Raw genomic sequence first — 26,426 nt, forward strand, 5'->3', positions numbered from 1 at the left:
CGGTGGCCGCAGCCCCGGAGGGCCTTGCGTCGCGCTGACCGTGCCCGCCCGCGGCCCGCGGGCCGCCGCGTGGGGGGCGCTGCGCTGCTTCCCAGCGGCTCGCGGGGCGGGCTGTTAGCCAGCGCGCGGCGGCTCTGCGGGGGGGGGGCGAAGTTTCCCGGGGGCTGGCCTCGGCCTGGAGCCCAGCCCATCGGGCCGGCACCCCTGTGATCAAAAGCTCTGCGCACTACAGAGTGTGTTCATTTATTCTGGAGTAGTAAGAGGGAGGCGTGAGTGTGCGAGTGTGAGTGTGAGTGCGCGCGTGACAGTTTTCCTGGCACAAGCAAAGAGGGGCAGGCAAGGCGTTGCGTCCTCGCAGGTGCAGCGCTGACCTCCCCGGGGAGGTCTCAGAGACTTGGGGGCGAGGCATTAAAGGGCATCCCTCAAGTTAAATCCCCCCCCCCCCTTGTGGAACCCGGACGGATGAGCTTGCAGTTCAGGCTCAGCGGGCTGTGAGGACTCCGCGGAAGCTGGGGAACGTGCTCCCAGCGCCCCCCCCCCCCCCGCTGCTACCCCGCCCCGCCTGGCCCACGCTGGCTCCCGGCGCCCCCTCCCCCGGGGAAACTGGCAGCCTCCAGTGCCCCGAGCCCCGGTGGTCCTCGCATATACCCGGAGCCTTGGTTCTAAAGACGATGCGTGGGTCTCGGGCCTGCGCGTGTATTATTGTTATTATTGTTATTGTTGTTACTCCTGATGGCGCAGCCGTGCCCGTGACCTTGCTCGAGGGGCTAAAGGGTGTCCGCCCCGCGTGCCGTAGGCTCCGTGCGGCCGGGAGCGCAGCGCGGGGCGGGGGCGGGGCGCGGGCGCAGCGCGGGCGGGGCGGGGCCGAGCGCGCGCCGGCCAATCGGAGGCGCGCTCCCGCCGAGCCGCAGCCGCGGGCCCGCCGAGCGCAGCGCGGCTCCGAGCGGAGCGGGAGCGGGAGCCGAGCGGGAGCCGAGCGGGAGCGGCCGGCCGGGGCTCGCCCAGGACCGCCGGCCACGTCCCCGCGCTCCTCCGGCATGAAGTTCCTCTCCTCCGCGTAGGGCGGGCGCGCCGAGGTAAGGCTTCGGGACGACGCCTGGCTGGCGGTGACCTGGGAGCTTCTGGGCGGCGGGGCTGCTTATCCAGTTCGGAGTCCAAAAAATGAAATAGAATAGGTGGGAATCTTCCCCTGGGACCCGTCTCCCTGGAGCCGGTGCCGGTGGGAAAGTTGTCGCGGACGCTCCGCCAGCCTTGGCGCCGCACGCGGGCTGTAATTTTATTTTCGTGCCCAGGAGCGGGGCACCGCGCCTATGGAATGTGCGCCCGGGACCCCGCGGCCCCTGCCGCTGCCCGGCTGGGGATGTGCCCGCCCCGAGCGAGTCGGCGGCGCACCCTGCCAGGCACGTCTGAGCAGGGGTAGCGTCAGAGTCATCCTGGTGTCTGTCCGTCTGTCAAAGTGAGGGGAAGCGTCCTCAGGGTGGCCGCGGAGGTGCCGAGCTGGAATCTGGATCGTGCACCTTAAGGACCGCCTTTCCAGCACCCTCCAAAATTGCATGTGCCCGAGCGCCGGGCTGCAGCAGAGCCAGGCTCCCGTTCTCTTTGCTGCTTTCAGTCCTTTTTCCCTTTTTTTTTTTTTTTTTTCTTGGCACAAATCACTTCCATAGATGCTTATTAAAGCTTAAAAGGAAACTTTTGCTCCTTTGAAAGGGCACGATAAATGATGCATGAAAAAGAATTAGGTAGGCTCCTGTGATCTGTAACATACTTTATCCAGCATATGTGCTTATGTTTGTTAACTCTGATGCATTCCCCTTTCTTAACTTCCTGAACCTGATTTGCTTGGCTCTGGAAATAACAAGTGTTTTGTCTTCATCTTCATGTCTTACAAACAAGGTAAAATTATGCCTTAGGCATGTGTATATGCCTCTGCTTGTGTGTGTGTGTGTGTGTGTGTGTTGTGCGTGCAGATGCAGAACTAGGAATACCTAACCTATGTAACAGGTGAAAAAAATAGAATTTTATTAGCTAGTTATTAAAATATTTCCTGATATTAATGCCAGGTATATTTAATGAACTTTCAGATTAATCAATGGTGAATGCTCCTTGCTATTTCCCTGCTTGAAGTCAAGAAATACTGAAACAAAAATCTTAGCTAAAATTATTATGGTCTTCCATTTGCTCAGGTGATGGCTTCACTGCTTTGAGCCTAGGGAGACAGATCAGAGAAAGGTTTTATTATGCAGCCAAAAACGCCACAAAAAACTCCAGGCTCTGACTGTGTTTTGGAACCTTTATTTTCCGTTTTAGGATCACCCACAGATTTTTCAAAGCAGAGGGCTTTCCTTCTGCAGTAATTGTTTTTCTCTGTTTTAGTGGACTTGTCTTGTCAGAGAAAATATTTATTTCTAAATCAAGAGTTTGAGGTCCAGGCTAGATCTCATATGAACCTTCTTGGATGTGGGGGAGAAAGGAGGAAGGATTTGATGCTGGTAGGAATTAGTTCTGTAGTCTTAGCACTCTGGTCCAAGCAGCAATCATCATTTCAGTTTCTTTCAAACATCCTGTTATGTATATCAGGATTCCCTGATAATAAATTAGTCTAGTGTAGGCCAAGACATTTATATACTTAATAAGGCATTCATCCAATGGGCCTTGGTGATAAGTATTTTATAAGCCATAGTGCTGATGCTTTTTCACAGAGCTAGCCCACTTAAGGGGAGGTGGAAACAAATTTATACTAATGGTCAAGTTTGAGCTCCTATCCTGACAAGAGGAGGTAGAAAATGAGCATTTCCTATTTCAGATGCAACTGAAATGTCCAAATAAAGATAACCTTTTTAAAAAAATCTTTATTGTTGAAAGTATTGCAGATGTCCCCTGTTTTCCCCCATGACCCCTTCTACCTCACCCCTGCCCCCCACCCCAGGCCTTCACCACACTATTGTCTGTGTCCATGGGTTATGCATGTTAGTGAATGTTGAATATAGTAGTTGTGAGCATGGTGAGTAGCAACCGGTGCTTGAATCAAGTCTATACATTGAGCATATTGGAAATTATTATTCCTCCTGATGACCCGTTTCAGATGGATATAGTGGAACCATGAGAATGAATGAGTCACTTAGTCCAAGGTTATAAATTCTTTACATGAAGGATGCTATATAAAGTAAATATAAAGTGCCTTTTCCATTTGGCTCATATAAATATCAATCTTATGCTGCTTGGTTGATTTTTGTGGTCTGCTGAATGCAGACCACATGTTTAAAAGTTTGTGAGTCCCACTTCCCCTGTCCTTGGCTTGCTGGTAATTAGAAGAATGCAGTATATCTTATATATTTGCAACCTGATGTAATTGTCCTTTGGACTATAAATATGCATGTGCACTTCAACAGATCAAGGATAAAACATATTGGACTTATTGCCCTGGAAAGATTTACTTGTCCTTATCAGTTGTGGTGGAGTCCAGAGAAAGGTAAGAGAAAGAGATTGAGAGATTAAAGATAGCAAGGGTGAAAGGTGTTCTTTTGCTTTTCTTAATAAGGACTTCAGAATCTTTGATTTGCTTAATTATACACCTTCCTTGTAGTTGCATTAGACATGCCATAAATCTATAGTAGAGCTGCTTGACTTTGGTACCATCGATATTTTAGGTTGTATAATTCTCACGCTAGGGGGACTGTCCTGTGCTTTGTAGGATGCCTCGCAGCACCTGTGTTCTACCCACTAGATGACAATAGCAACACCCCCAAGTTGTAACAACCCAAAATATTTTAAGACATTGTGAACTATTCCCTGTGGAGAGGGGCAAAATTGTGCCCCTCTTCTACTGGAAACTACTGCTCTAGGAAAAAACAAAAAAAGTCCACCGAAAGGTGTCCTGTGACACACTGCGTGAGCAGGCAACTGCCTGTATAGTTCCCTTTGGATGCTGAGTGGCAATCCCTGCTCTCTTGCTTTGAATGCATTTTTAACTTGCAGGTGGTTCATTGGGTCCCTAATGAAAAAGTGTTGAGGAGCTTATCTGTGTAATTTTTTTCTGTAAGCTGAGAGACTTGTCTGTATCATACCATATATACTATATATGTTTATATAGTATATATGTTATGCTATATATGATCATATAGCATATTATCATATGCTAACATTTGGGGGAACAAGAGGAACTAAAAACTGGGAAAAAGAAAATGTAGAGATGTTGAGTCTGAAGACAAATGTCACTTCTATGTGTTATTTCAGATGAGCCTTTATTATTCATAATAAATGAAAGATACTGATTCTCTCTATGATTGTTTTCACTTTTTTTTCTTTTTTTTTTTTTTTTGAGTATATATACGTTTGGGGTCTTAGAAGAAATTTTCACTGTAGTAACCCTATGTGCTTGGAGTAGTTTACGATGTTCAAAGTTTCCAGAAGTAAAAGTAAAACATTTTGGTTTAAAAAGCATAGTTCATAACTGCTGGTGATTTAAGCATAATGGAAGAAAATACCAAGCTTAATGATTTTAATGATTTTAAAACATGGCAGAGCTTGGATCCTACCATGGATTACTTGTGTCACATGTCACTTGCATGTATAGTCCATTTTTTCTCACCTGCGAAAGGAGATAAGAATAGGCAGGAGAACCGAGTGACAGTAAGTATTGTAACTGGTTGTAATTTAGATCTACACCAATGCTGGTCAGTTATCACAGATTCAGTGTGTTTGGCAAATTATTTGATGAGAATTGACTTAACATGATAAATCTTCTAGCTATTCTAGGGACGTTAAAATTCATCCCTAAGAAATGGCAATATTAACTCTTAAATGCTTTTTCATGGATGAAGTAATACATCTTCATTTTGAAATATGTGATTTAAATTATAGATAAACTTCAGTTTCCTCACATATTTCTGTCCTTCCCCATTGCATCCACATTTGTAATTTGTTTAAAAATACAGAAATGTAAAACATAGAATGCATCTTGAAATACACTATTCAACAATAGCTACTATTACCAATTTGGTATATATTTTAAATTTTTAAATAAATAGGTTAATATGGATAACTATGTCTAATTATGAATGAATATAGATTTAAAGTAAAAACTATGTAGAGATGTATGATTCAAATAATATATGTATACAAACTTAGATAAACACAGCTTGATATGATACCCAACTAATTTTATAGCATGTTCACTTTTCCATGTGATTATATCAAGAATTCATGAATATTTAACAAGAATCCAGTACACCGTTATGCACAGAACTTATATTTAACTCTGGTTCAGTGTTAGGGACACACATTTTTTACAGCTTTCTCTGCTCATTAGGTAGGGGTAATTTTAGATGGTTCAGTGACCCTGATATACTGAGTGTTAATAGATTTTGAATATTGCATATGGTTTTATAGATATACCATCATTCATTTAAATAATCCCCTATATATTTTATTAAATGAAGAGTAAGAGAAGGCCAACACAAGTTAAATAGTTTAGACTCTATTATTGCTGATAGTGTTTTGACTTCTAAGTGTGGTATGAATTCTGGGAAAATAAATGGACAGTGGGGAAATGTAGGAGCAGATGTAAGAGGGACATTTGCTCTAGAATACCCTGAAATGCCCAGATGTTGCTTCTGTAGATACCACAAATTCTGATATGTAAACTTCTACACTGATGAGCTACATCAATTTAGGAAACTTTGGTAAGCTGAGAATAAAGTTAACAAAGTACGATCCCTAAAAGTATTTGAGTGAAGTATATGAATAAAGCACGTACTTCACTTCTCTGAGCTCTGAAGGACTATGTCTTATTCAGTATTTTACTTGTACTGTGTGGAATATGATAGATGAATTGCCAGTAAAATGAGTTCAGGTATTGAAGATGCCTCCACTGAAAAGAGGAATAGACCGATCATTTCTGTTTATTTTATCTGTAGGCAATCATAAGTATCTTAAAATAAATATTAATTGTCATTATATTTAGGGCTTTAGGGTCAACATATATGATTTATGTATAACTATGCCCGATCTGATGTGACTGGAAATTTCACTTAATCCCATTATTTTTACTCAGTCCAAAAGTTTTCAAAAATAAAATATATCTATTTGGGTTAAACTCAGAGTTACCAGTGGGATTTAAATGAAGACAGGATGCCATTGAATCTGTTCAGTGATAACCTACTGAGTCGTCATATGACAAGTTTTGAAACCAATGCTGGTATTGCAAAGGTGTGATAAAACTTTTATTTACAGTTACTCCAGATGGAAGTGAAAAGTGGTCTACCAGGTATGAAAAGCAATTTACAATCCATTGCCTGAGACAGGAAAAGGCAAATTCACTTATAGGCAACTTGTGGGAATAAATCACTGGGAAGTAATCCAAAGTATCGAAAATGAAGAAATCCCTTAAAAAGTTAAAATTAATTTAAGAATGTGAATTAAGATACAAAATGATAAGTTTATGGAAATTTAGTGTAATATATTAAACTCGATACAGAAATTTATTTGTACTACGATTTCAAATTATATTTCAAAGAATTCCATTAGTTGAGTAACGTATTGAGACAGGAATGCGTATCTTCCCCCATTTCTCTGTATGCATGATATCTATATATTTTAAACGTGTAATTAGTGCATTCTAACTGCAATGTGTGATATAATGTAAATTGTTTCAATTTAATTTAGCAATAGATGAGAAAGCTATTGTAAAGTAAACCACTTTCAAAAGACTATTCAGTAAGATTTTCATTCCTGGTTATTGAAATTCAACTGTTGGGAAGGGTGTTCTTACAACTGGACTAATAAAATTGACACAATACTAGATTAATGGAGGGGAAAAAAACATTTTAATGGGTGTGCATGGGAGAAACAATATGATGCTCAGATCATAAAATGAAGCTCAAATAATGACCAAACTAGGCACCTTTTTATACTGTTTAGACAAAGAAACAATAAATTTGTGAGAAATTGACAGAACAAAGAAAGTTAGTACTCATTAGAAAGGAGTCAATGCAAGGCTTGCACTTGGGCAATAAATTAGTAAAGGCATTACATGGTTTATTTATGCAGGGTTTTCAGACTCTGGATTTTATACCCCTTGTGATAAAGTTGTCCCTCAGCCCTTCAGGAATGGTTGGAGAGAAGACGGCCACTTCTGACAGACTGAAAGTAGTAGAAATAGAGAGAAGAGGTTGGATGATATATTTCACTTGAAAATAATGCTGATAGGACTTGATGTTGTCTAGGACGGTGGGGGGGTGGTTTGAGGGTAAGGGACACATTTTATTTACTATTATAGAATAGAGTTCCTAGGCCCTACGAAGGGAAAGAATTGGGGGAAAGGAAGCATGGCAGGGGAAGGATGGGGCAGGCAGGAGATAGGAAAAGAGTTAGTTTTGTACATTTTTGGATATAGATGTCCAGTTGGGATGGAATGGAATTAGTTGAATACATAAGCATGGGCTTTAGAAGAGAGCTCTCTGCTAGATGTAGGAAATGAAGTCATCATACGTAGATGGCATCATACATAGTAAAGAGACTGAATGGGAATGAAAAGATGAAAAACACAAGGGACAGAACCCAACACCTATCGGTTGTGAAAATGAAGAAAAACCAGCACAAGCATTTGAGAAGCAGTAGCTAGAGAGGGAGCAGGGGACCCCACAAGTGAAGTATCTTGAAAGCCAGGGGAAGATGGATTTCAAGGAAGACTGCTTCAAAAAACATTTTAAATTATTGAAATGGAAACTTCCAAGCATATGTAAACATACATATTCAGCACGCACGTGTGGACATTTTCATCTTATGTATAAAAAATTCACTTAATTTTTAAAAATATGTTTTTATTGATTTCAGAGAGAGGAAGGGAGGGGGAGAGAGATAGAAGCATCAATGAGGAGAGAATGTCATTGGTCGGCTGCCTCCTGCACGCACCCCACTGGGGATCTAGCCCACAACCCAGGCAAGTGCTCTGACTGGGTTCTGTGACCCCCGGTTCATAGGTTGACACTCAACCACTGAGCCACTCTGGCAGGCTTAATGCTTTGTTTTAAGTTCATCTTTAAAGGACCTTATTTATTATAGCTGCTTACTTTTTTTAAGACTTATCTCTCTATTATAGTAATCATTTTCAAGTCAAAGTGAGCCTGACCTTAGAAACAAGTAGAAAGTTTTTTGATGTCATAAAAGCAAATATCCACACAAAATTATCAGTTTAATTATCTATGGATTTTATTCATTAATATAGTTCTTGTCTGCTAATGTTCTTATTGACTTTATATAAAGTTTGATGTTACAAATATTGCTTTTCACATCTGAAAAGTTAGCAACATAAAACATTTTACTTATTGATAATTCTGAAAATTTTACTCCTTGCTAACTCAAAATTATGCTACAAATAATAATAATAAAATAAGAGTAGATATGAAAACCTTCCTGTAGCCAATATTTCAATTAAAGGGAGTGTACGTTTTTACTCCAGTATCCTACAGGTGATTTATGTCCAGCCTTTGAAGTGTAGGAGAAATACATTAAAAATCCAGGTATAAATCTACAGTTTCAGCTGCAGGTATGAGGTGACTATAAAGTTCTGAAGCTGATCTGTAAACAAATATACAAGGCCACTATACTGTAGGTTATTTCAATGATTCTCACATCAATTGAAGTGTTCTTTTCATACAACTATTCCAAGATACACACACACACACACACACACACACACACACACACACGACCTTATGACTTTATAATCACATTCTCTTTCTTTTTTTTAATGATTTTTTGTTGACTTTTAGAGAAGAGGAAGGGAGAGGGAAAGATATAAACACTGATTCCAGAGCGATGTACCAATCCTCTGCCACATTCTCTTTCTTAATCTACACAGACAATGATCAGCTTTATTGACTACTGTTTATCAATCAGGCTTCACTGAAAAATATTTATACTCTCGGACAAATTAAGTGATATTGTTTCCAAAGCTCAGTTTTGTAGGAGGAGTCACAACAATACTTTGAACAATTTAAATGTATAAGTGCTGTGTGACTACATTGGAAGCTAATGTGGTAGGTAAAATAAGGGCCCTCAAGGATACACGAATCCTAATTCCTGGAACCACTGACTATGTTGTGTTACATGGCAGGAGAGGTTTAAGAATGCAGAAGGAATTAAGGTTGCTAATCAGCTGACCTAAAACAGAGATGGAAGATAGAGGCAGACTGGGTCAGTGTGACAACATGTGACAATGGCGCCACCTGATTTTGCTGGATTGGAATATGGGTGAAGAAGGCCAAGCGCCTAGGGCTTTGGGGGGCCTCTAGAAACTGGAAAAGGCATGAAAATGGATTCTCCCCTAAAGCCTCCAGAGAGAAATCTTTCCATGCTGATACCTTAATTTTAGTCCTTTGTGACTCATTTAAGACTTCTGACCTGACCCTTGTCAGATTTTGACCTCAGCAACCGTAACATAATAACTTTATAATGTTGGAAGCCACTAAGTTGGTGATACTTTGTTATAGTACCAATAGGAAACTAATATAGCTAGCATAAGGAGATATATTAGGTTCTACCTTTTTAATAAACAAAACATCATGTGAGTGTTATGAGAATAAAGATTTAATAATTATACCATTAACCTGAGACTGTTATATTATTTTTTATTTAATTGATGAACAAGTTATTGTATACAACCTGAAGGATGTTTCCTAAAAGAGAATATAAGTGCCCTGGCTGGGTAGCTCAGTTGGGTAGATCATTGTCCCAAACACCAGAGTTTCAAGTTCAATGCCTGGTCAGGGCACATAAAGAATCATAAGAATCAACTAATATATTTTTTTTAAAAAAATCAATAAATGCAAGTGAAACAACAAACCAATCTCTCTCTCTTTCTCTTTTTCTCCCTTCCATTCTCTCTGAAAAGCAATGGAAAAAAGTATCCTCCAGTGAGGATTAAAAAAACAAGCAACTTATTGAATTATTTTATATAGCTCTTTTAGGTATATTATTTATTTATTTTAACAATGCAAACATTGACAAACAAATAAAATAAAATGTAAAATGTACAGCACAATAAACAAATAACCTTCTCCTTGTTACATGTTTGTAGTGTGGGATGTATTTATTCAAATTTGAGCAATTTTATTTTTAAAAAAAGTAAAGTTAATTACCATGGAACAGTCTATAAAAGTATAAAAGATATAACTTGGTAAGATTATTAAAGATGGATTTAAAATAAGAATGTAGAAATCTAAGTAGTATTACTGATCTAACTACTTTTTAAGTATGTGCCTGGGGTGTTGCTTAACCTCCTCAAAATGTTTGAATTGGAAAAAAGTTATTTGTTCTCCTAGCTTGAATGGTTTTTTCTCATGTTTGAAGCATAATATTCATAAGAATGTTTAAAGACAAATGTTGAGCAAAACTCAGATGTATAAAAAATAAAAGAATGGAGTAAGGCATGTTACCTAATAACATTTGGCTAATTACAATTTTAATTCAATCATTAAAATGTCCCGTGGATATTGTTTGCTCACACCTGACTGTAAAGCCCTACTTAACACGTGGTCCTCAGAGTGGCGGTATGGCCTGCTCACCTGCCCATGAGCCGATCTGTAGCAGGAGGGAGACCCAGATGAGGGATGCAGACCCGTCTTCCCTGCTCAGGCAGGCTGGTGTTTAGGGGCTGGGGCAAAGTCTCCACGCGAGCTTCGTGTTCTCGGTGAGCGTCCTGATCTGCCTGCGAAGGCCCTGACTGGGCACCCAGAGGCAGACCGACTCTGAGTCACGTGTTCATCCCTGGTACTCCATCAAGTACTATTTTAGTTTTCTCTTAAGTGCTTGGTTTTTCTGATTTATTGTAGTCATTCTATTAATTTGTTAAGTGGTAGGAGTGCCGTATAACAAGTCAAGTGATGAGAAAGATTGGTGACCTCCACTTTTCTTCAATCCCTACTCAGCTGAAATCTTCAAAAATTATAATTTTTTATCTAACTATACCTTTCTCTATACACCTATAAAACATATATATGTATACATGCATATAGATATAAATGTTATATGTCCACATAGACTTTTTCAACTTCTTACAGTAAATGTGTTATTTTATTGGTAGTGCTCTAGAACACATTTTTACATATTAGATCATGAAAATCTCTGCAAATGAATATATCAGTCTGATTTGCCCTTGTCTTTATTGTCCGTCTCTTCCCTTGTTTCTAGCCTTGTTCCTGTCTTTATGGCCTGCAGCACTGCACCTCTTTATCACTCTTCAACTTGATCCCTTCTAATTTATTCCTGTTCCTGGATTAGTCATCTCAGGCAACCACAAAAAACACCGTGGACTGGGTGGCTTACACAGCAGGAATTTATTTCTCACTGGTCTAGAGTCTGGGAAACCCAAGATTAAGGTGCCAGCCACTTCAGTTCCCGGTGAGAGTTCTCTTCCTGGCTTATTGACGGCCACCTTCTTGCTGTGTCCTCACATGGCAGACAGCAAGCTCCCTGGTGTCTCTTTTTATATATATATATATAATATCTTTATTGATTTCAGAGAGAGGAAGGAAGAGGGAGAGAGAGATAGAAACATCAATCACGAGAGAGAGTCATTGATCGGCTGCCCCCTGCATGCCCCCGCTGGGGATCGAGCCCGCAGCCCGGGCATGTGCCCCGACTGGGAATCGAACCTCGATCTCCTGGATCCTAGGTCGATGCTCAGCCTCTGAGCCACGCCAACTGGGGCTGGTGTATCTCCTCATAGGTGCACTAATCCCATCAGGAGGGGCCCAATCTCATGACTTCATCTAAACCAAATTGCCTTACTCAGGCATGTCTCCAAATACTATCCTATTGAGGGGTAGAGCTTCAACATAAGATTTTGAGCAGGGACATAATTCAGTTCATAGCAGTTTCTTTTTTCCCCTGTTTTCAGTTATTATTGTTATCATTTCTAAACATCCTGCTTCTTCCTGCAGCCATTTGTGATTCTACCATGGATTCTAATCTCTTCAGTCCCCTCCAGTCCTCATTTACCTTTCTCCAAAGTCACCCTATGTGACTTCTAAAGGATATGTCTGAATTGTATGCCCACCTATTCTAATGAAACCCTTCAATTGTGCAGACTAAGTCCACACTCCTTCCTTGTAATGTTCCTGGTAACAATCATCAGTTAGGACATTCTTTAAGATAGTTTAAACGTGATGAATACTTGACTACTGTGCTCACTCTATACTGCAAATGCTGTATTTTTAACTCTTTTTCCTGTAATTATATAGATTGCTAAAATATGTGATATTGTGTCATCCATGATATCTAAAGATCTTTTTTCCCCCTGGGGTTATTGGATGTATTATGTAAAGTAAAATTTAAAATTATTATCTGAGAGTTTTTAAACAGAATTTCTGGAAATTTCACTAAGAAAATTTAACTTTGAGCATTTAGCACTCACTTGAGTAATAAAAGGGGAAAAAACTTCTGAAATGACTAGGATCAGTAGCATATGAATATCTGGCTTGAAATTTCCAAGGCATGAGTCACCCTTTCAGATGAGCTGCTCTCACCAACTTCAAAGGCTGCTCTTGTGTGACTCAGGAGATATGGAACAGTTAGGAAGAGCTTGTTTCTCTGATAAAGCATCCCACTCCGCTCCAGTTCAGTGCCAAGGAGATTTCATGGGTATGCAAAAAGGTATTTTTAAAACAAATTTAGTATTAGCATGCTGGAAGTGCTGACTCTCCCGAGTGTAAAATTGTGGCTTTTAGAAAGAAGTAAAGGAGGACACTCTGTCAGCATCCTGGAAATGATACTTATTCTTTCACTAAAAAAATGCCAAACGTTTAACGTGAAAAAACAACCCATTACCACAATGAAAAGGCTAGATTGTTCTAATCGATAAACTCAACAAGCATAGTATATTCTTAGCTAATATGTGCTTATGTCTACAATTTATTAACAAAGAAAAAGCATTCTTAAAAATTTGACTTTCTAAGAGACATAAAATATTTAAAATAACAATTGCTTCCAATCAGACTGTTTAATTGTTATTGATCTTTCTGCTGTATCTAAATGTTCAATTCAGCCCGCCCTTCAAATGTTTATCAAAGTATACATTTTTCCAAGGAACTCCACAGTTTATTTTTGTGCATATTAAGTTTTCATATAATACCAGTACATTTTATCCAGTTTATTTCATTTCATTAAATTTGCTATATAAAATAGTATCATTTATGAAATATAAAAGTTGAACATTTTGGAAAAACACATTTCAGTGCACAAATAAAGATGAATTTAGATATAATTTTTTATAGAATATAGAAACTTGATATACTGAAAAAAATTTAGGCAAATTATCTAATATGTACTTTGAACTCAGATTTTAATTAAGTTATTGATTTGTTTAAATATAATTTATAACTTATGGTACGTGTATAGTTAGCCCTGTTAACTGGAAGCCCTTTCTGGAGGCGGGGCAGATATTATTAACTTCATTTTGTATAGGAGTAAACTGAAGCCACTGAAGTTGAGAGTTGCTCAGAGGAGCACAGTTACTAGTAGCTGAATCAGAATGGAGCTTGCCCTGCCTCTTCTATCTCTCATGCTCTCAAACACCCAGCCTCCAGACCCCCTCGACATTGGTTCTCAGCTGTTGGTCTGCCTCATGTTACAGTTTTAAAACTTCTAAAATCAATAGGACAGTTACTGTCTGTACATGCAATGGTACCTGTATTCCCATCCCTTGTCTCTGCTCATATTATAGTCAAGGGAGACCTCTGCTATCCACGCCCTGTTCTCAGGCTTCTCTCTCCAGACCCTTCCTAAATGCTCCCCTTAAAGGCTGCATCATTAAGTTATCTCTCCCTAAAGGATCATTCCCTTAAGTGTGCTTGGATAACTCCCATCTTTAAAAAAATAAAAATCTCAGGACCCCAACACCCATTTATTCTGCTCAGATTTAACATATTTGAGTTATCTCAGCAAATGATACCCCCATTTGCACAAATTAGAAAAGTAAAAGATATCCTTTATGCCTTCCCCATCCTTGTTCCTCACATAACTCTCAAGTCAAGTCCTAAATAGTCTTCTAAAATTTTTTGAAAATATATTCACTACTTTCATTTCTGCTGCCAGCTCACTAGCCTACATCACCATGACCTTTCCTACAAGGGTTTCTAGTCTACCTGTACCAGTCTGCAAATGTCCTCCTCAAATTGTTCACCGTATACCAGCCAGCAGAAACTTCTTAAAAATATAAATCATTCTATGTCAGCCTTCTCTTTCAAAGCCCTTCAATAAACCCCAATTTTATGGATAATAAAAGACTCAGTTCTTGCTGTGGCCTCTAAAAATCCCATATGTACTCACCCAGCTTTCCTCTCCAATTTAACCCCCAATTATACCTCAAATATGCCAAGCCTTCCTTGGGATAGAAGAGCCTAACTTGCTCTTCCTTTGTGTGAAATATCCTTCCCTTATATTTTTCTAAGGCTAGCTCTTTATCTGTCATGCTTAATCTCATCCTTTTAAAAATAACGCCCTCTTCCCTAAAGCAGCTCTCTCGTGCCAGCATATTTTCTCCTGCTCTTCAATGATACTTTTTATTTATTAGTTTACTCATTTCTGTATTTTTCACCTCCAAGGAGAACGTAAACCCTACTTGAGCCAGGTTCTTGCATGTTCATTTACCTGTAGATTCCCCATGTTATTGCCTGGCACATAGCCCAAAAGATATTCCAGAAATTATAAGACAAATATACTCATAGACTAAAATGGAAATGTCAGACTTTTTAAAAGGAAGCTTTTAAATTTTTTAGTTGCAGAATACTATACATAGAAATAGAGCACAAATCATTAGTGTAAAGATAAATAATGACCACAGATTAAACGTACCCAGGTAACTACCACTTACATAAAGTATTACCTTCATGTGCCTTCACCGTCCCTTCCCCTTCCCCAGATGTTGTGTTTTTCCTGACTTCTTACAGTATATTTAACTGTGTATGTTATATTTTAAATACTAGAATCACACAGTATTATTTCATTGTGTTTGTCTTCTCAATATTACTTTTATAAAATTTATCCATTTCATTGAGTGAATCAATAGCTTATTAACTTTACTGCTCACGATTATTCTATTGTATAAATATATTACAAGTTATTCATTTTGCTATTGAAGGACATCTGGGTTATTGCTATGGAAGGACATTTGGGTGCCTAAATTCTGGAGAACATATGTATGCCGTTTTATTGGGGATACGCTGGGTTGGAATGCTGTGTTATAGGGTGTGCATATGTTCAGCATTAGTAGATATATCCAAATACTTTTCCAAAATGGCTGTACTAATTTACACTCCCACATCATTAAATGAGTGTCATGGTTGTTATTCTCAACCATATTATTTTAGTCATCCTGACAGGATAAGACCACAATAGCTCATTAAGTTTCTCCCCAAATTGTACTTTTAATCTTCAAAGCTACAATAAAATTAAAAGAATAGTGTATTAACATTTGTGTCCTACAACTAGATTTATCATGGATTTTTTTGGTCATTTTTTTACCTTATTGATAAGTAGCCATCTTAATTTCCCCCCCAAATATTACAAACAATTTTCAGACATTAGATGCAGATTTTCAAGGATTGGAAACTGAAAGACCTTCCAAATTTATAGATTGAGCAATTTTGACATTTACTGAACATTTTCTTGATTTACTTTGACAGTTTTTCAAGTAGAATGGTAAGATGCAATATAATTACACTGTGCTAAGTATATTTATTTCAGATGCTAGACAAACAAAGTATGCTTTGCAACTTGTGAGGATGATATATAAATGAGAAAAAACAAAGGCATGCTAAAAAGAAACGAGAGCATTCCCGTTATTCATCATATTTAAAACATGAATCAAGCTTGCAATACCATTTAGAGGGTATACCACCTTTTTCTGTATAATCTCTCATTAATTAATACAGATAGTTATTAACCACCAAAAAACAGTAGTAGTAGGGACTTCAGGAAGCAAATGTTTGCACTATTAAAACACATATACTTTATTTTTTCTAATGTTTATTGGCATAATGGGTACAAATAATTGTGTCGGTGGTGCGGGTGATCTGCAAGATCGGTTCGTGCCTCTCAGAGGAAGGAATTCAGCACGAGATGGAAAATTGCAGCAAGTAGCAAAATTTTATTTAAAAGTAAACGTATGTCTGAGGACCACTCAGATGGGCAGCTTGATGGAGGTTCTAGTGCCCAAGTGGGCCTCGTTCCTGGCTTTTGTCTTACTCTTGTCCTTCCACATTTTGTCTTTAAATCCTTGTACCATATTCCTTTAGATGGTGGGCTTCCTAGAATTTTGTGTGCCTGCAGGTGTCTTGTAAGATTTGCCCTTTTGGTGCCGAGAGTCTTTTTAGCTGCATTTCTTTCCTCTGTTTTTGTCCATCTGCAATGATCGTTTTGAACTCCCCACCCCTCTGTTTTATTCAAGCATAATCCACTTGTCCTGTCCCTGGCCTGCTCCTGTCTACCTGCTTTCCATGCTTTCCAGTGAAGGGAGCTCTGATAATAGATTTAGACTCTGCTTGCAACAAAACCTTCACCAGGGGCATTAGCTTCTTTTCTTCCCCTGATTAGGTTTATGGGTAATGTGTATCATTCATCCTACACCAGCTCTGGAATGAAGGAGAAACTACAAACCATTTTTGTGAAACGCTGATTTAACGATTATGTTGTATTAAAGAAAGGTTGTTTTAAAGATACTTACCTATAAACAAACATTTTGTATATTTGTTGAATTATACATTCTGAGTATCAGAAATTTTACGCTGTTTTTGTCTGATAGGCTTGTATTTAATCAGTAAACAAGCTTTAATGTATCATCTTAAAATCATCAAGTTTAAAGATATTTCTTTAAGAATAATACCAAAAACTAAAAAAGAATTATGAACTAGTGGCTGGAGATGAGATGTGACCACTGCCTAAACTTTCATGAGCTATTTTGTTTTCCTAAAATAGAATCACCTCCTTTTCGATATCCTTAACTTTTGTTATAAAAATTATCTGCTTCGCCTGTTTATATCGGCAGGTTACCTGCACTAAAAAATAATTGGACTATTTTCACTAATACCCAAATTGGTCTTACATGGTAGAGCCAATGATCTTTTTCACGTGCTAGTATGCACCTCAAGCTTAAACATGAGTTTTAAAGTGTAAATAAATGAATTAAGAATTATTTTCCCCGCTAAGAATTTTCAAAATATATTGTTATGGACTATATCCCATGAATTTAGCAGTCTTAACATTTCACTTTTTATTCTGTTAGCTCTTTTACAGTTAGCATTATTTCATTCACAAACTACATAGCCTTTTAACAGAGCAGGTAGTAAGGTATTACTTTCAAACATCTGAGAAAGTAAGTTTGAAGGTTTCCTACACTATATACCAATTTACCTGATTTTTATGTTCAAGAATGTTGATTTTTTAAAATGTGTGATAGTAAATGAAAAAACAGTTCTTTAAAAGTATAAAATGCTTAATAAATATCTTAGAACTAAAAGATATCCCATCTAATTGATCATTTTAATTTCAAATGTCTAAATTCAGAATTAAAAAAAAAAATTTAATTTTTAGAGAGAGGGGAAAGAAGGGAGAGGGAGAGAGAGAAACATGGATGTGAGAATGCAACATTTACAGGCTGCCTCCCGCACACCCCCTGCCGGGGATCGAGCCCCAAATCCCGGGGATGTGCCTTGACCCAGAATCAAACGGGCAACCTTTTGGTGCATGGGTCAACGCCCAGCCAGCTGAACCACACAGGCCTGGGCAAATTCAAAATATTTTTATTAATTTATAGTAAACACACAAAGACTACTGGGCCATGGCAGTATCAGTAATTTTTAGGAAAAATATTGTTAATGTTTTGTTTGTGTGTTTTTGCTATTTATTTATAATGTATACCATAATTTATTAGTATTTATTCATTGATTTCTTTCTTCCTGTCTCTCTTATCTTTGAGTCTTTTTTTTTGCTTGCCATCTTGGATCCCCTAAAGTGTCCTCCAGTGCTCTTTCATTTGCCATTTGCTTTTCTTTACACATTCTCACTCCCTGTTCAAGCTCATCAACTTTCATGGTTATCACTCATGTAATTTTATGACTCCATGTATCTAGCACTATTTTTTAACCTCTGATCTATTTTTTTATTTCCAGTAATGAACAGACCATCTCCAACAGATTATTCAGCTCTTTCTGTCAAGCTTATGTTATAACACTCTTAGATTTTTAAATACTTACAAAACTTTAAATACACTCTTTAGGATATTCCTTTTGTGATCTATGAATATTTTTTAAATTGGTGACACTATTACAGATGTCCCCCATTTTTCCCCTTTGCCCCCCTCCGCCAGCACCCCCCATGGGGACCTTCACCACATTGTTGTTCCTGTCCATGGGCTATGTGTATATGAACATAAGTTATAAGTTCTATGGTTAATCTCTTCCAGTTTCCCCCAACCCCTCCCCTCTGACAGCTGTTATTCTATTCCAGGTATCCATGCCTCTAGTCTTATTTTATTCTTCAGTTTATTTTGTTCATTAGATTCCACATATAAGTGAGATCATATGGTGTTTGTCTTTCTCTGACTGGCTTATTTCATTTAGCATAATACTCTCCAGATCCATCTATGCTGTGGCAAAGGGTCGGGGTTCCTTCTTTTTAACAGCTGAGTAGTATTCCATTATGTAAATGTGCTACATCTTTTAAAATATATAGATGGTCCCCAACTTATGATAGTTTGACTTACGATTTTTGACTTTACAATGATGGGAAAGTGATACACATCCCTGAACTTCATATTTTGCATTTTGATCTTTTCTCGAATGAGCAATATGCAGTATGATACTCTGATGATGCTAGGCAGTGGAAGCAAGTTACAGCTCCCTCAGCCATGCAGTCATTAGGGTAAACAACTGCTACTCTACAGTGTACCACTGTGTTAGATGATTGAACCAACGAGGCTAGTGTAAGTGTTCTGGGCACAGTTAAAGTAGGCTAGGCTAAGCTATAATGTTTGATAGTTTAAATGCATTAAATGCATTTTTTACTTATGATATTTTCAATTTATGATGGGCTTATAGGGACGCAATTCCATTGTAAATAAAGAGCATTTGGAAGAAAAACATGTTCTACCTTCCTTTATTTTTCTGGGATCAACAGGATGTAGTATATAAAGAGTATACACTTCATAATCAGTCCGAATTTTTTGAAGCTTGATTACATTAATATGTGTATCACCACAGGCGCATTGTTTAATTTTCTATTTATAAAATATGTATGACACTAACTGAAAGTATTAAAATGTTATGTTGATAGCACAGGGCACAGTATGAAGCAGTGAGAAGGCACCCAGTGAAACATGGCTCTTCATCATTTCTATTCCAGCAATTTAATTAATCTTCTTATTTTCCTATTTAAAATATTGGCAGCACTATGATTCCATTAAAGTCAAAAGTCTAAAATAATAGTTGAATATTCCTTCTCTAATCTGTTTCCAATTCTGCCATTTTGTCATTAATGTATCTTCTAGATAATCACATTTTCTTTATTTCAGTGACTGTCACTGGTCATTATCCTTGATCTCCCCATATTGGTTTACAGTAGCTCTTATTGCATTTGTTCTATTTTTATTTTAATATTATTCGTATTTTTTCCTTAATTATTCTTTTACAACCTAAGTGTTCCACAAACTTTTCTAGGACAAATATCACATTAATTTCTCTTGTATGTCATGCTGGCCTGCTAGTGACTGTATTATGTGGATGATATATATTTTAAATGGTTGGTTTGGAATTAATACATCTAATTCCATTTTTACATATAGATCTGATACATACTGAATATAATTCTACTTTTTTGTTACCTAAGTAATTTTTTATAATTATTCATTTTAAAATCCATCTTTTCAAAGTGTGAGAATATTCTGAAATGACTTTAAAATTTCTCACCAGAACCGTGGATTAAATGCCTTGCCTTTATTTATTTCTTCTTTATTGATTACATGAATAAGTATGCATAATATTCTTGAGAATAATAAGGTTTAGTTTGCTAATGGAAAAGGAAGTTTATGAAAAAAATCCAGTCATTGTTGGATTTCATTTCAATGAACAAAATGTTCACAAGTAGAATCTATTCATTAAAAAAAAGACAGAGTTGTTTTTTTCTGTTTAATGGAGCAATTTTGCTGCTTTTTAAAACTTTTTATTTAATATGGATTTGCTAAATATATCATTTTTCATTTTTCAGGTATAATATAGATACAAATAATAAATCTCTAGTATCTGATTGGAGTAAAAAGTTATGTGTATAACTAATGAAATATTAAAACTTGACAAATTTTCCCCTTTCTTATCCAGATTTATGAGCTCTTAATCTTTTCTCAGGCTTCCATATTTTTAGTTATTAAAGATTAGAAGTCTAACTAATATCCATAAAATAATGCCCTTTTCTTTCTGAGCAAGAGCATTATTGAATTTATTTTTTATATGTCATCATAATTGAATTAAGTCTTCGGAACAGAACCGTTAGCCATACTTAAGCATACAGTGTGTTTTAATGACCGGTAACCTCTACTTAGGTACCATGTTTCAAGTGATCTTTCTATTGCCTTTTTTTATATGTAAATCAAATTAGAATGTATAGCAATCAGTTCAAACTCACAATATAAAATTATTTTTTTCTTTCTTGAAACACATTGCTTTTTTGTGATAGCCACATACCACCTGTTCAGTATTTACAGTAGTCTGTTGTCATTATAGAAAAAGAAAACAGAATTGCGCGTTCCATTGTAGCGCATGCACACCTTCTCCACTGCGTAAGCATAGCCGGGATGGATGGAGCTGTTTGTTGACATAATAGGACAATACGTTAGGGAATTCTGCTCTCTGTCTGGTACAGCTCTGTTCACAACAATGGAACAACTCTCTCACTTCCTAGTCTTCTCTTTTCCCCCCTCTCTCCTTAAACCTAATGGAAAAAGAAGTTTATCCAAAAAAGTTTCCCCACATGGGGAAATACAACCTGCAGGACAGTGCAACTGGTGATATTCTGTACGGTTTTTGTACTGCCCCTCACTAATCGGCAGAGTGGGGGAAAAATAAAATGTAATCCCATAATTCTAGCTCATCAATTCAACTTCAATTGGTACTTTGCTAATATATACTGCTATTTATTGAATCTACTCATTAAAATTATTTTGTGTTCATCTTAATCAGGACAGTTTGCTTCAAAAATTTAAATTATGCTAAAATCACAGTATGAATGTGTCAAGCCATAATAGTCACTTTATTATGTTATATATTGCACATATATGGGTTTTAAATACTTTTGTACTGAGTAGTACACAGGTGAATGTTCCAATAGCCTTAAATATTTCACTAAAATTTAATATCTTTATTTGTTGAATGGACATAGCAAAATGCATTTATCCAAACCATTATGTTTGCCTCTTTAGTGATTTCTGTTGCTATTACCAACATTTCTACAGCCATTTTTGTTCATACATTTTTGCATTTCTAGTTATTTTTCTTTTCTTAGTTCCTATAATGGGATTACCCAAAACACATGAATATTTTTTACAGGTTTTAAATATATAATTCCACATTATACTTCAGAACATTTGAAAATTCGGGGCATTTCTTTTTGCCTTTGTCTTTTTTACACCAAACCACCACCATCACTTTCCAATAGCATCTTAGTTTTATACCTTTAAGTGAAAAGCTAGATTGGAATGAAAACTACTTAATAATTTTCATCCTTTAAAAAAGTGTTTGGAAAATACATAAAATAATGTTTGAAAATATATTGTGGAAGCTCAAAAAACAAACTAGCTTTGGAAAGACTTCATTAACAGAATAATGTAAACTCATAATTTTATAAGAGGAACTATGATCTCAATTAATGAACAGGAATCTAGACTGTCTATTAAGCTTTGTTGCTGCTGTTTCTCTTTTGTTTTCTTTAAGATCTCTTAAAAGCAATAATCTGGGTCAAGTTTAAACTTGATATCAAAAAATAAATCTTAAAAATCTAATATCCAAGGAAATACAATGACTTCCTTTGTCATTATATAGTGTCAGTGAGTCATGAAAGAGAGATGGTAATAAGCTCAATAATTTCTATCCTGCCTTGGTGAATTACATGGAAAGTCATATAATTTTAAATGGATTATGTATAATGAATACTTTAAATAGTATTCTCTGAGACTTAAGCATTAAACAAAATCTCTTTAAACATTTTTTTTGAAATTACAGGATAATACCATCTGACATGAAGTTTGATACCAGACCTAAATATGTCAGATAATCAGAAAGGAAATGAATTTCTTGATTCTTTTAACCTGGATTTATCACATGGTGGATTTATAATTTCTTAATTACAGATAATTAATTTACCCATTAAATATGGATTTATTACTGGGTCCATATTATTTATCTTTTCAAATTAACTTATTAAATATTTGTAAATAATAAACATGACTTGCAAACACATGTTTTTATCATTAAAAACTGGAATCTGACACTGATGTAAATAGGACAGAAGAAACAAATCAAGGTAACAGAATATTCCAAAAATAAATAATTTTTACCCATAAGCATTTATCAGGCAATCATGGAGATGTCAGACTCACAGGAAAAAGCCTGCAATACACATCTTAATGTAAAACTTACAAAAGGGTAGGCAAAGCTTATGTAGACATCTTAAATAAGTCTTTATATATACATAGCATATATATGTACATAACACACAGAGCTAATAAATTATTTCCTGCTTATTAAAATGTTTTCATGATATATATATGTATCTTTCTAATACATATATATATTTCCAGATGTCTGAAATCACTATGAATATTCAAAATGAATATTCTCTTGCCCATGCTTCATCAGATTAAATACAGATTCCTCAGGGTTGCTATCTCCTTAAAATAATCAAGGAAATGGTCAGTCATCAAAAGAGACTTCTCAACACTTAACCAACTGAGGAATAGATTTTCTTTTTCTCCATAATTTGCCGGACACTTATTAGGGGAGAAATAGTTAGAACCTAATTAAAAGGAATAATCTAACTATGTGTATAATTTTATAACTATATATATTTATTAAATGAAATTTATATATGTATATGTTTATTTTATATACATGTGTATTTATATATACTTACATATGTAAATTTTATTTTATAAGTAAATCAGATTTATGTTTACTTTACTACTTGAGGGTTTACTAAAGTATTCTTAGTTCACAGTTTTGTGCCTTTGAGATTATTCTATGAATTATGTATGACAACTGAAAACAAGAAGAGTTGGAGTGTGAAAATCTCTGAGAGGGATTAACACCCATGAATAGTCTAAAGATAAAGCTGCATATGATTCTCTACTCTGCATCAATATTTATCATATTTGTTAAGGTTATGAAACTTTATGATATTTAATGACAAATGTGCTTCATTTCAGAATATATCAGGTATATGAAAAATGGCCTGATACCTTGTCAGTGCTCGTCTTTTTTGCACTGGAAATGAAATGGAAGGGACCTACAAACTGCCATCAGGGACTTTTAGAGACTGTAGACAACCTTAGGCCAGGGGTTAGGTCTTACTAGGTCTTAAATCTCACTCTTGTGCCCTCAACACTCATCGCATGCCAGAAACTTGGTAGGCACCAAGCAGAATTGGCGGAACAAATATATAAAAGGCAAAAATGTTAAAAAGAGAAAAGACACACAAAATAGTTCCTACAACACACTAAAAGCCTGTTAGGATGACCTTAAGTATCCCCAGGTAAAAGCCACTCATCCTTTCAGCTTTAAATAGAGTTTTCTGGAGCCAGTTTGCTTAAGTTTGGGGAGGCTGGGTTTTACATAAACACACGCACGATGCTCTGTATTGAACCATACTCTGGTACTATATTTTATGGAGAATGTTTAAACTTCCAAAACAGTGTGATGTGGCACATTTTGTAAGGTCATTTGCAATGATGTCCTTGAAGGATGTCACTAACTATTCTGCTATCTGTCCTACTGCTGTGACCTCCTCCTGTACCATGAAATAATTTACCTTGTTTGATCAACTCAATAATAACTGTTATTCTGAGCATCTATTGATGTTTGTTTAATACATTGGTTATGCAGATTTTATATATATGTATATGTATATGCATATGTATATGTATATGTATATGTATATATGTATATAGACATTAAAAATATTCCACTGTAAGTTAGTATAAGATATACCGTATACTAAACACTAAATATTAGACAATAATTATTCCAATTACAAAAGAATTGTTAGATATATTGTTAACTATTTGATAAAGAGTTTCCAGCCAACACTGAACAGAAACTATCACTAAATATTGCAGGACACATTCACCAGCGATATTGTGTAGAGATTTATAGGGGGGGGTCACTGTGGTATTAAATAATAAGATTACTACTAGCAAATATATTTAACATGAACTGCTGATAATAAACAATTATTATGAACTGGTTTACTAGCCTAAGAAATGTAATCAAAATGTTACCATTAGGAATACCTAAATAAATTACTGTTTAAACAGTGGATGATTTAAAAAAAATGAAATTGAGCATAGGTTTGTTTCATTATGTAAGTGTATTTTATTAGTAAGAGAGTGTGGTAAGGTTCATTTCAGTTTAACATCTAAATTGCACATAGAATTTACTTTCAACTAAAGATAGAAAACCTACATTTCTAGTACCTTTTGATTTTTCTTTTGATTGAAATAAAACTAAAAAGTTTATTTTTCCTTAGAAGTATTCCACAGTCATGTAACTAAATATATTATATGCTTTCAACTAATTATGAGGGAATTTGCATGCTGCTCTGGGTGGGCATTTTAAAAATTATACATTAAATATATGTTAATAGTATATTCAGAATTTGAACTTTTGAGGGGAAAAAAACATCTATTCATGCTTAGATATTTGAAACTTTAAATTTGTTTTGGGTGATGAAATGTTTCCTTAAAAAATTATATTTACAACTAGCATATTTTCCTGTAGAAAAGTCCCATCCTAGCTAGCAAGTTCATTGACTAAATCCTTGACCTGTGTATGCTCCCTTCTGCCGTATTGCTGCTCATCGAGGCCTTGTAGCTGTTTGTGACTTGTTATTAAATTTTCTCTCATGCTCCCCTAATTTTTTCAACTTTCATTCTGCTATCTGTATATTTCATTAAATTCGTTAGCAACTAGTAATACCCATTACGTGCTATAAAACTTGCAGCACTGCTTCCCCTGTCTGCAAGCTTTCCTGGACTATCATACAGGGTGGGCAAAAGTAGGTCTACAGTTGTGAGTACATGAAACAGAGTTTATTCTTGTATTATTATTTATTAATTATTGTATTATTTCCATACAAACAACTGTAAGCCTACATTTGCCCCATCCTGTATTTAAAATTAAGAGCAAGGATATCTCTTTAGCCATTGGTGTAGGATATTTTTTAATAGTATAACATTAATACAAACACAGGTTACAATAAATTCTCAGTACAGAGGTGAATAAAATTTACATTAATTATCTCATGGCCTTCACTGGATTATAAAATTGTTAAAATAATTAAAATAGGAACTTTTTGCATTTTGTTTTTTTGGTGCTTATTTTCACAATTCTATAATTGATTTTGATTCCTCTATTTCTTTGTCATCTTGACACTGTCATGAAATGACGAGCACCTTAGCCTACTATCTCCCTCAACCTCACTTCTTTGCATTTTACAGTAATATATTTAATTCCCCAAAACTCCTTTTTCTGAGATTACTACTTTCATTTGATTTTTAGAAATCTGTTCAGATTGATCATCTTGGTCTCTTCCCTCTACTGTTTGTTTTTCTTTAAATGTGTGGTGATTTTTATTGTTCCAGTGTATTTATGAATTAAGGACATGTTTTCTATAATCTCTGTAGGGTTTTATCTGTAGTTGTGCTGGGCTGTTTCCCAAATATGACAGCCCAATTTGGCATGTTTTTTATTGTCCTAAATAAGAACTTTGTCCAAATATGGATTGACATGCCTAAATTTTCTCTGAATTTTCATAGTGGATAGACATTTATAAGATGTAAATCTTAATTGCTGCTTCTTGTCACAGCATTAATGCATACATATATAAAACAAAAAAATTGATTCAATCCTGTTTCCAAACTTTTCACCTATTATCTTTATAAGGTTAAATTTATTATATTAATAAATATCAACCTGCAGTTAATAATAGCTTTTTGAAAAGGAACATATATTCATATATTTCAGTTTAGAATCACAAATGATCCAAATGCTAGATTTAGGTGGTATTTTTAGAGTATTTACTAAGTTCAGATGATATAATAGAGTCTGAAATGAATACAAAGACATGGTAGAATAAAATTTTATACATTTATTAATTGTATATTCAAA

At 36.2% G+C, this 26,426-nt stretch overlaps 1 protein-coding gene across 1 annotated transcript in view; it reads left to right on the forward strand.

Moving 5' to 3' along the window:
- The first annotated feature begins 991 nt into the window (after positions 1-991).
- The window catches only part of CDH18 (cadherin 18), a 287,897-nt gene continuing 262,462 nt past the window's right edge, over positions 992-26,426 (forward strand). The window contains exon 1 of the mRNA XM_016224168.2: positions 992-1,076. The gene's annotated coding sequence lies outside the window, so the exon portion shown is untranslated. The remainder of the gene's footprint in view (positions 1,077-26,426) is intronic.

Source organism: Miniopterus natalensis, chromosome 3 (assembly GCF_054644295.1).
Source record: "Miniopterus natalensis isolate mMinNat1 chromosome 3, mMinNat1.hap1, whole genome shotgun sequence".
Classification (NCBI taxonomy): Eukaryota; Metazoa; Chordata; class Mammalia; order Chiroptera; family Miniopteridae; genus Miniopterus; species Miniopterus natalensis.